The sequence below is a fragment of the Rousettus aegyptiacus genome, unplaced genomic scaffold (genome assembly GCF_014176215.1).
Source record: "Rousettus aegyptiacus isolate mRouAeg1 unplaced genomic scaffold, mRouAeg1.p scaffold_m13_p_12, whole genome shotgun sequence".
NCBI lineage: Eukaryota > Metazoa > Chordata > Mammalia > Chiroptera > Pteropodidae > Rousettus > Rousettus aegyptiacus.
This window is the reverse complement of record NW_023416287.1, coordinates 10,097,580-10,108,013: the sequence shown is the minus strand read 5'-3', so window position 1 is coordinate 10,108,013 and position 10,434 is coordinate 10,097,580. Positions and strand designations below refer to the sequence as shown.

General features: G+C 42.8%; 1 long non-coding RNA gene across 3 annotated transcripts in view; it reads right to left on the bottom strand.

The window, feature by feature from the left end:
* Positions 1 to 6,085: 6,085 nt before the first annotated feature.
* The window catches only part of LOC107498287, a 36,516-nt gene continuing 32,167 nt past the window's right edge, over positions 6,086 to 10,434 (bottom strand). The window contains exon 8 of one of the 3 annotated variants that reach the window (XR_004953575.1): positions 6,086 to 7,975. This is a non-coding gene — a long non-coding RNA (uncharacterized LOC107498287). Of the gene's footprint in view, positions 7,976 to 8,524; positions 8,887 to 10,434 lie in introns of those variants that run through there. The other 2 variants (XR_004953573.1, XR_004953574.1) reach the window with 2 other exon arrangements.

Genomic DNA, 10,434 nt, shown 5'->3' with positions numbered 1-10,434 from the left:
TCCATAGGCTCAGGTGGCACAGACAATGACCTTTAATGGTGGCAGTCACAGCAGTGGCTTCAAGGTCAAGGCCCTGGCACTGGGGGGATGGGGACAGGAGTGACAGTCCCTTCATCAGGCAGCACTGGGTATGGTTTAGGCCATTGATTAGCCTTGAGTCTGGCTTTTCAGCCTTCAGAGCAATATTGTGAGCTACTAATATCCCTTTAATAAACGTGCTTTCTGCTTAATCATCAGAATCAGCTTCTATTGCAATGTAGGACCTAATGTAGAACCGACTGATATACTAGGATATTTTTTTCCTCAGGGAAGGGAATCTTGGATTTATTTTTTCCTATTATTTCTAAAATATCATCTCCTATCTTAATGAGTTCTCACTTCCTACTTTTTTTTTTTTTCCAGCTGATTTTCTCATTCTTTTTCTATTTCTCAAGGACAGTGTTGTCTCAGACTGGGTTCCCTAGAAAACGGGGCCTGTGGCAAAAGGCTCGTGGGACATCTTCATAGAGGTTGCGTGAAGTCCTCCATCTGGGAATACCTCGCAGGAAGAGAGGGTGGGCAGAATTTACCCACTGGTCCCTCCCTGTCCCCTGTGGTTTACTGCTGAAGTCTGCCCCACAGGGCATTAACGCCTCACGTCCAGGCTGTATTACATGGGCCCTCTAGACCGCGGCTGGGTAAGCCAGTTTCCAGGCTCATTCCAGCCAGCGCTTATAGTGATCTATCCATCCTTTCTGCCAGTGCTCCTCACGCTGTAGGGCAGTCAATGGCAGAGACAATGAGCTGGCTTCCTGACCAGGGAACAGTTTGATGTTCCCTCTAGAGCCCCTCCATGCAGGAATCAAGGCGAGTTATTTAGGGGTGAGGTTGGTGAGTAGGGGGGTCGGGGGAAGGGCGCCACAGTCTGTGGTGGTGCATACACCAAGTCCATCACATACCATTCCTCGCACCATCCAGATTCACTTTCACTCTCTTGTAATAATACTTGGAGCACATAGAAGAACAGGATGCTCTCATTTCTTCCCCAAGAGGAGAGATGCACGTCAGACTTTTAAAGTTGTAGCCTGTGGCAGTTCCTGAAAAGATTCAAAAGGGTGAGCAAACCAACACACAATTTCTGCAGCTGTAGCTCATTCCAAGGTAGTAATTTATGTTCATCACCTTCCTCCTCTGGCATCCATTCTAGATTTTCCTCCCCCGTGGCCATCACTTCAATGACGTATGCTACTTGCCTGGTGGGGTGACTCAGACCTTCCTCTTCAGAGTCTGATGAGCCCTGACTTGCCTTGCCCTTGTCTAACTACGGTTGCTGCAATTACCCTCTTGTATGGAAGCCCTCAGAGATGTCCCAGTGATGCCCCGGGTTCCACATATACGCTTATTCTCATTGTATAGCAGCTCCCCTAGCTCCTCACGCTGCAGGGTGATTATCCCGACCAGTATAGTCATTCCTTTCTTTGCCTGGTAACCCATTGGCAAAGACTCCAAAATGGCCAGGAGGCAGTAAGAGAGGCTAATCCTACCTCCTCCACTCCTGTGTTGCTGGGGATTCTACACTATATATAAGCCATTGGTTCGATGCATACACCATAGTCTGGTGGACGGCCCCAAATCTCAGACCCCAACCCCAAAAGGTGCTGTCTCTGAGATGGTGCCTTAACTAAACCGTGGCCAGCCTATTCCACTATTGTCAGGGCTGATGGTGTATATCCTTGCTCCATAAAGTGTGTGAGTGAGTGAGTGTGTGTGTGTGTGTGTGTGTGTCTGTGTGTGTATGTAGGGGACCAGCAGCAGCAGCATCCCCTGGGAGCTTGTTAGAAATACAGAATCTCAGGCCCTGCCCCAGACCTACTGAATCAGAATCTGCATTTTAACAGGAGTCCTAGGTGGTTTACATGCATGTTAAAATTTGAGGAGAATTGCTGTGTATGGTAAGACCAGCAAATCATGTTCACTGAACCTGGGCAATGCCTGAGGACAGAGGGAATAAGGGGATGACAGAGGTGGAGAGGAAGAGTGGGGGGGTAGGATATGGCTACAAATCTTAAACTGAATCATATTGAAGTGTTAAGTTCTCTTTATTTATCGATGAAGTTACTTAAGGCTCTAAAATTTCCTTTCAGTAAAGCTTTTTCTGTTCCCTATAAGATTTTCAATGAAGAGGTCTTCTTTTCTTTGTCTTCTAGGTAATTTGTAATTTTACTTCTGTTTTCCTTTGATTTGAGGGTTACAAACAGTGTGTTTCTTACACTGAATTTCCAAGTAGTTAGCACATTTTGGTAAACTTTTAAATTATTTACTTTTTTTTTTTGATTGATGAGCATAGAAGATAGCCTATGAAATATTTAATTTATTGAATTTTTCAAGAGTTTATGACCAAGTAGATGATAAATTGTGGTAAAGGCTTATGCATAAAAATGTACATTCTGTATTTGAAAAAACATGTATGTATGTATGTATGTACATATATAGTATGTATTTATGAGTTTGTGGATTGTATTTTTAATTGTTCTATGTAACTATGTTTCCCTATCAGAGCTACTGATTTTGAAAGAGATACAGTGAAGCCTCTTACTGACATTGTACTTTCATGAGATTCTCTTATTTCTAATAATTTTTCCTTTCCATATTTACCTGATTGGTTGTTCAGGGCAGAAAGTTTTATGCTCATTACACTCTCTTCATAAACTGTGTAGTATTAATGTCTTTTATCTAATTTGCAATTTTAATCTTAATCTGATGCAAATATTGCTACTCCTGCTCTTTTGTTTGTTTCCAGGTCAAAGCCAACTTTCAGATCCTGAACACATCGGCAGCAAGTGTATTGGTGTGGCCCCGAGACCAGCTGCATTGGCAGGGATTGTGGGTCACCTTTTTAACCTTCCTCTTACACAATTGCTTCAGGAAAGATGCCCATTGGAATTCCAAGGAGTATCTCCTAGAACTTACAAGAGGAAGTGGCACTGAGTGGGAAAGCGGTGGACGATGGCGGACACTGGGTGCACCGCCCAGACCCCTCTTCGAGAGGGAAGGGCTTATTCCTGTGGCCGCTGGAAATGCTGCCAGCATATGGTCCTCAGCTGTCAGCACTCTTCCAGATGGGCTGGGCTCAAAAGAATTGCCTCACCCAAGGTCATGTCCTTTCCCAGGGCATTCCCAACTCCCCTAACTCCAACTTGGAACAACTCAGAAGTGCCACTATTGCTTCAAAGTTCCCCAGGGAGCTGGCTGATGCTTAAGTATTGAGTGTGTAGCACAGCCCACTTCCTCACTCTGCCCAAGCCTTCCTGTCCTTTAACAAACGTCCATCCCAAGAGCTCTCCATAATAAACCTTCTTCCTTCCCTTTTACAGATGTGGATCCCAAGAGCACATCACATGAAAATCTGTTTTAGCCTTTCTTCTAAGAAAGCCAGCTTTGACAATAGGATATTGTCCTTATCCTTAAGAGATGCATGCTTACTTAATATGAAGTGTCATAATATTTGTGACTTATTTTTAAACTGTTCAGAAAAAATGCGTATCTATATATAAAAAGAGAGAGAGATACAAAGGAAATTTGGCCAAATCATAACGATTAGTGAATATAGATGGTTCATATAGAAATGTTTATCGTAACATTCTTCTTTGTTTTCTGGGGCTTTAAAATTTTACAAAATACAAAAATGAAAATAAAATCCCTTTATTCTATTTTTAATAGGTATCTCAGTGGGAGCGAAATTAAACTTGAATGTTCAATCTGCTATCTTTACCAGGAACATTTGAATTATTTTTAATCTTTTTGTCTAATACAGTCATTTAAATCTGTATGTCTTCCTTTGAATTCTTCTTTGTCACATCTCATATTTTTATATTTTGTGTTCTCATTGTTAATTATTAGAAATAATTTGTTGGGCATTGCTATTAGGAATAATTTATAATTTCTATTTTGATTTTCTCTTTAACCCAATATATAGTTAAAACAATATTTTGGATATTTCTGTCTATAGGAATTTTGTTGGTGGTGAGGTTTTTGTTTGTTTTTTGTTTGTTTGCCTATTCTTAGCTGATGATTTCTAGTTTTACTGCATTGTAGTCTGTGAAATGGCCTATAGTATTTTGGCCTTTTGGAATATAGTGCAATTTCCTCTAAGAATTCTGGGGAGATGGTTGTTTGAATACATCCTTGTTTGTCCCTATCTTTTAATTTAAAGTCAGCTACTGAACCTTTTTTGAGGCAAGCAGCTTCTGCGATTTAGGGCAGAAGCAAGATCTAGTGCACCTCTGGGTCCAGAAGAAGGGAGCTGGCAGAGATACTTTCTGCCTCTAGGTCCAAAGAGAGCCCGGGGACCAGAGGCCCAGGGCCCAGGAGTGATGGTCAGAAGGGCAGTGAAATCTATGGAAAGCCAAGGACTTCCTGAGGGAGGGGCTGCACCCAACCACATGAGGGCTCCTTAGGCTCATTGCTCTGGTGCTCACAAAGCTGTGGGGGGAAGTAAACACGTGTGCTGAATTCTGCCTTCTCAGGTGGGAACAGAGAGCAGAGGGCATCCTTCTGGGACCTACAACTTAGCAGCTGGCACATGGCTGACCCAAACGCGCAAAGACTGCTGGGATGTCCATTACTCGGGGAAACTGACCCTGCTGTAGACCCCTAGCGGTTGGATGTTGCCCCCCCCCCCCGCCCCGCCCCGTGAGCCAGCAAAGGAAGATGCCAATGCCCCTAGGCGGCCCAGAATGGGGGGCAGGGAGGTGAAGAAGGGAGAGGGAGAGGTGAAGAGGGGAGAGGTGAAGAGGGGGGAGGGGAGAGGGGAGAGGGGAGAGGACAACCTGAACAGAAAATCTACGTGAACTAACACCTCAGGAGCTACCCATGCAGTGTGCACACACTCACTCTCATTAACACACGCACACGCACATGCACACACGTTATGGATCGAAGGAAAATCTCACATATAGACTAAAACTCTCAGGAGATGACTTGAGGAAGAGGGTGGTCACTGTTCAAACCTGACCTGGAATACCAAATGGAGAAATAAAACACAAATTAAAAATTCAAAGAGTTGGAAATTATGAGAGGTGAAATAAAAGAGGTTCAAAGAAATGATGCAGGTGACCAAATACTTGTGCATTGGAATTATTAATATTGAAATTATTATTATTGTTTGAATAACGGAAATTTGTGAAATGGAGGAAATGGAAGACAGGCAATAAACTAAATAGCGGAGGAACTTTTCCCTGAAATTGTTCCAATAAAGACCTGATACGAAAATTTGAAGGGTCCACTGAATTCCAAACCGAATTTACAAAATATAACACTCACCTTTAGGTGTGTTCTGGAAAAGGGACTGAACTCCAGCTTCCAGAGAAGGAAAATAGATAACTTACAAAGAAAAACAATGAAACTGACTTTTTTTTTTTTTTTTTTTTTTTTGGCCTTCTATTCTGTCTCACTGGAAGCAAACAGTGATTTTTCATCTGCAACTCTGGAAACAAATAATACTGTAATAATATCTTCTGAGGAAAAAAAAACAAAAAGATCTTGAGGGAAAGGCTAATCATAATTGGGACTATACGTATTGAAGGACCCCAGCTGGTTTTTGGGGAGGGGCCAATGCAGATGGAGAATAGAAGCATTGAAATCTCTTTAGGGGTTGAGAACATTGAGACATAAAAGTATTATAAATGGGTCATCTTAATGTGGAGAAATAGATGGTATTTTGTCATGTAATGGGAGATTATATAATTGTGATTATGTATTTCATTCTGAATGTTAAAAAGAAAGGTAACTGTTAGTCTACAGAAAAACACCAAAATCCAAAAGAAAAAAAGATAATAAGGGCCTATGTTATCAAGAGAGCAAAAAACAAGAAAAAAGAGAGAAATAACAAAGAAAAATCAATAGAAAGCCTGAATTAAAAGGGAGGGAATAAAATAAACTATATCCATTTTTACACTAATCTCAAATAGGCTGAATTGTCCTATTAAAACCCAAAGTCTGCTAAATAGGATTAAAGAATAAAACCTAGGCATATGCTATTGTTAGGAATACTGTATCAGTCAGAATTGCATGTAACAGAAACCTGAATCACAGTGGTTTCAACACATAAGAAATTTATTTTTCCTCATGTAACAGGATGTAGATAGGTAGGTGGTATAGAGCTGGAGCAGCTGCTCAGAAAATCTCTCTGTTCTCTATTCCCCTTAGCACCTCCGCTGGACACAGTGGTTTACCTGGTGGGATGTGAGCCCTCCATGGTCACCATTACATCTCAGTATGCCATGATGGATGCGTACGTCCACTTACCATCGAAACCTGGAAATTCCAGTTACCAAGCTCAGGCATCTTGCTCCTGTCAACTGGTCATGAGGGACCCACCTCACACCCCATTCGGCCGTAGGTGTAAGCAGAGGGCAACGGCGGGGTGAAATGGGGATGTGTTGCTTGCTCATGCAGCTTGCTCGTGCCATCTGGCCCTCCTCTGCTCGGTCCTGGATGTACCATTTCCATTCTGGCATGCTTTTTTGGGGGAGCCCACTCGATCTTATGACTTGATTGATCTGACGGAATCCAACTCACTGTGGGTGGTTCTGGCTGTGCGGTCGTTCTCTTTCTCGCGATTAGGGTCTCCACCTGTACCCCGACCAAGCAACCTGCCAGGAGCTGTTTATTGGTAGGTGTGGAATTCTCTGCTGCAGATGAGGTGGCCTGGCTCCAGAATCCTAGGAATCCGGGTTGTGGTTTCCCTATTGGGACTTGCCAAAAATTCCGCTCAGCATCTTTCCCCACCACCAGTATCTCCAGCCCATAGAGATACGGCCTGCTAGGTCATATGGCCCATGTTTTGGGGCCGACTGCAATGCAGTCGGACCTGTCACAGAGCTCTTTCCTGCTCTGGGCCCCTCTCAAAGATGGCAGCCTTCATTTCACCCAGTATTGGGATCCGCGCGGTATTCCCAGGTTTGGAATATGCTGCCTCCAGAATCCAAAGTCATCTACCCAGAATGGAGATTCCTTCTTTGTGGTGGGAGATGGAAGATAAAATAGTTTCCCCCTTGTTTTGGAGGGGATGTTCCGGCCTGCTTCCTAAAAATATTATTTATTTGGCAGATTCCCGAGGAGTGTATCTCACCCTCTGGAGTGCTTGTATCTTACCAAGGCCTCCACATTCTAGCCACTTCGCCCAGCACAGGTCACCAACAGAGGGGATCAGTGTGAGGTTCTGTGGATGTCCAGCCAGTCTAGGTCTCTTTAGACTATTATCACGAAAGAGGGCTGAAGAGTGAACACAGTCCTGGGGCGCAACCGCCCAGCCTGTCTGAACGTGAACTGCTTCTGACCCCTTTTCTGACAGGGGTGGAAAAGAACACATTAGCTGAATCAGTGGCCACAGACCCAGTCCCTTGCTGCCCTCCAGGTTGTGCTGGTTTTTGCAGGGGCGGCTGAGGAATTAAACAAGATGGGGACTACCACTTCAGCATCAGTTAGGCCTTAGGGTGGCATTAGTTTCTCCCATTGCTCTTGGCCGGGTCCAGGAGGTGCCATTTCAGAGGTTTCCACTGGCCTTCTTCACTCTTATAGCTCATACCCCACAGGTCAAGGGATCAATGTGGGAGCCGTGCCAATTACCAATGTCTATTCCAGTTGGGACTGGAGATGTGACCGCGGGGTTGGCCAGTGGGCCTAGTGGACTCACTGCAAGCCGGACCTATTTCCTGTCCCACATATGCCCTCGGTTTAATAGGGAGGCTGTGATGATGCTTTGAGTCTCTGGGTATCAATACCAACTTGGATCCTGTGCCTACAGTTCTTAAATGTCTGTGCGTTCCCCTTTCCCCTGTATGTGGCTATTTGTCATGTTTGCAGAGTCCTTCTAGGGAGCCAGGCTTTCCTTGTCAGTGCATTTGAAATCCTAAAACTGAGTGAGGTCTGGAAACTGAGCGAGGGATCGTGACTTTTTTGAGGAGTCGTCAACCACGTGATCAGGAAAGTTGAACTGTAAAAATATGTATCTTAATGTAGAAGAGACATGGGGGTCACATGTTTCCAGGCATAATGCTCATAGGAAAAAGATTGGAAGAAAACACAGAAGACTGTTGGCCATACTTACCCCGTGGTGGTGTGTACATTGGATGGTTTAATTTTCTTTGTAATAAATTTTCTGTATTTTCCGTGCTTGTATGATAGCAGGTGTACTGTGTCATGCTAGTGTGTGTGTGTGTGTGTGTGTGTGTGTGTGTTCTCGTCTCTGGAGAGAGGCTGCAGAAAGTCATCTTGACATAGCCGTGAGGGGTTATTGAGTCTCTACTCTCCACAGGGTGGGTGTGGGTATCTGGCATCACTGAAGAAGTCTCCCCAGGAAAGCCTCCTTTTGAAATGTTGAAGGTAGCCCAGGGGCATGGGAAAGGAGTCCTATTGATTGGGAAAAGGGACTTTAACCAGACCCTTTGTTATAAGGGGAATGTACACTTGCCATGCAACCCAGTAACTTTGCTTCTAGGTATTTTTAATCAACAAAAATGAAAACATATATCCATACAAAGGCTTATACATGAATGCTTGTAGCTGCTTTATTCACGATAGCCTCAAACTGGACACAACCCAAATATCCCTTAAGCAAATGAATGAACAAATCATGGTGTATCTTTACAATGGAATACCACTTAGCAAGAAAAACGAATGGATTATTAATACATCCAACGACATGGATGAGTCACAAAATAATTATGCTGCATGAAAGAGGCCAATAAAGAAAGTGTATGGTGTTTGATTCCAGTTATATAACCCTCTCTAAAAACATGCAGACTAATCCATAGTGACACACAGCAGATCAGCGGTTGCTTGGGGATAGAGAGGTGGACCGGAAGGAGTGAGTATGAAGGTGCCTGGGGAAACCTGTGGAGATGACTAGAATGGAACACTGGAGTTAAAGTTTTCAAGTTACAGCCGCCCCCCTTCCTCCCCAAAACCCCCCTCGCCCATAGGCTTTTTAGGTATTTCCTAATTGTTCCCCTCCCCATAAAATTTTAATTCCTCAGATATACTGTATATCTGTTTAGATACTATGGTCCTTCGAGGGTCACAAACCATTGTAATATCTAAGATTTTTCTCAGGCTCCAAGAACCAATTTTTACCCCTATGGGGGGCAATACTGCCCCTATTAATGCATACCTATTTCATAAGAAAAAAAAAATTAAAGTAGGCAAAGAAAAACGGTATTATAAGTAAAACGATCTGATTTGATCCTATGATGGAAATGTAGTGACACATAAAACTGTGGAAAACATTTCCCAGGCACCTGGCGTTCATGCAGGTTAATGAAAACGGGTGGCCGAATGAAGGAGAGCGGGGGTTTAGAAGGCAGGCAGCTTTCAGAGCGAAGTGATGGAGGTCTTCCACGTGCAACTAGACCCCTCTGCTGGCCATTTGGGAAACTATCTGAGTAAATTCAACGCAGCCCATTCCGTTACCTGCTGTTTTTCCAGCATCTGTAACGTGTCATTGATGGGCTCTAGGCTTGGGTTTGAGGCTCTGCAAGGTTTAATAATCGAGTCAGAACCACACAGTGGTAAGTGGCAAAGCTGGTATTCAGAGTTAGGTTTGTTCAAACCCAAAGGCCATACTCTTCTCTGGAGGCTGAGGTTCATTTATTCACCTACTGATGTCCAATTGTTCCAACATCATTTGCTGAAGTCTGTCCTTCCTCGAACGAATTGCTTTTGCGCCTTTGTAAAAACTAAGTTGGGAATATGTGTATGAGTCTATATCCAGGTTCTCCATGTTTCATTGATCACGTGTCTATTTACCCACCAACACCACAGTCTTGATTATTGCAGCTTTATGACAAATCTTCAAGTCAACGGACTGATTCTGTTCTATTTTTCTTTTTCAAAATTATTTTGGCTATCCTAGTTTATCTCTCTTTGCATATAGATTTTAGAATAATCTTACCTATATCTACAAAAAATTCCTTCAGAAATTTGATAAGAATTGCATTAAATTTTATTACATATTGGTATGGGGAGAATTAACATTTTTACTGTGTTGAGATTTCTAATCCATGAACAAGGTAAGTTTATCCATTTCTTTAGATCTTCTTTGATCAGTATTTTGTAGTTTTCGATGTGCAAATTCAGTACATTTTTGTTAGATTTACCTCTATGATTTTTTGAGCAATTTAAATTGCATCGTCTTTTAAATTTCGGTGCCCATGTGTTCATTGCTAGCATATAGAAATACAATTGAATTTTGTATGTTTACCTTGTATCCTATGACCTTGTCAAACTCACTTATTTTAGGAGGTTTTTGTTTTTTGTTTTTTCTTTCTTTTTTCTTTTTTGTAAATTACTTGCGATTTTCTACTAAGATGACCATGTCATCTGCAAATAAAAACAATTTTATTCCTTTTCTTCTGATGTATATGCTTTCATTTCCTCTTCTTGCCTTCATACACT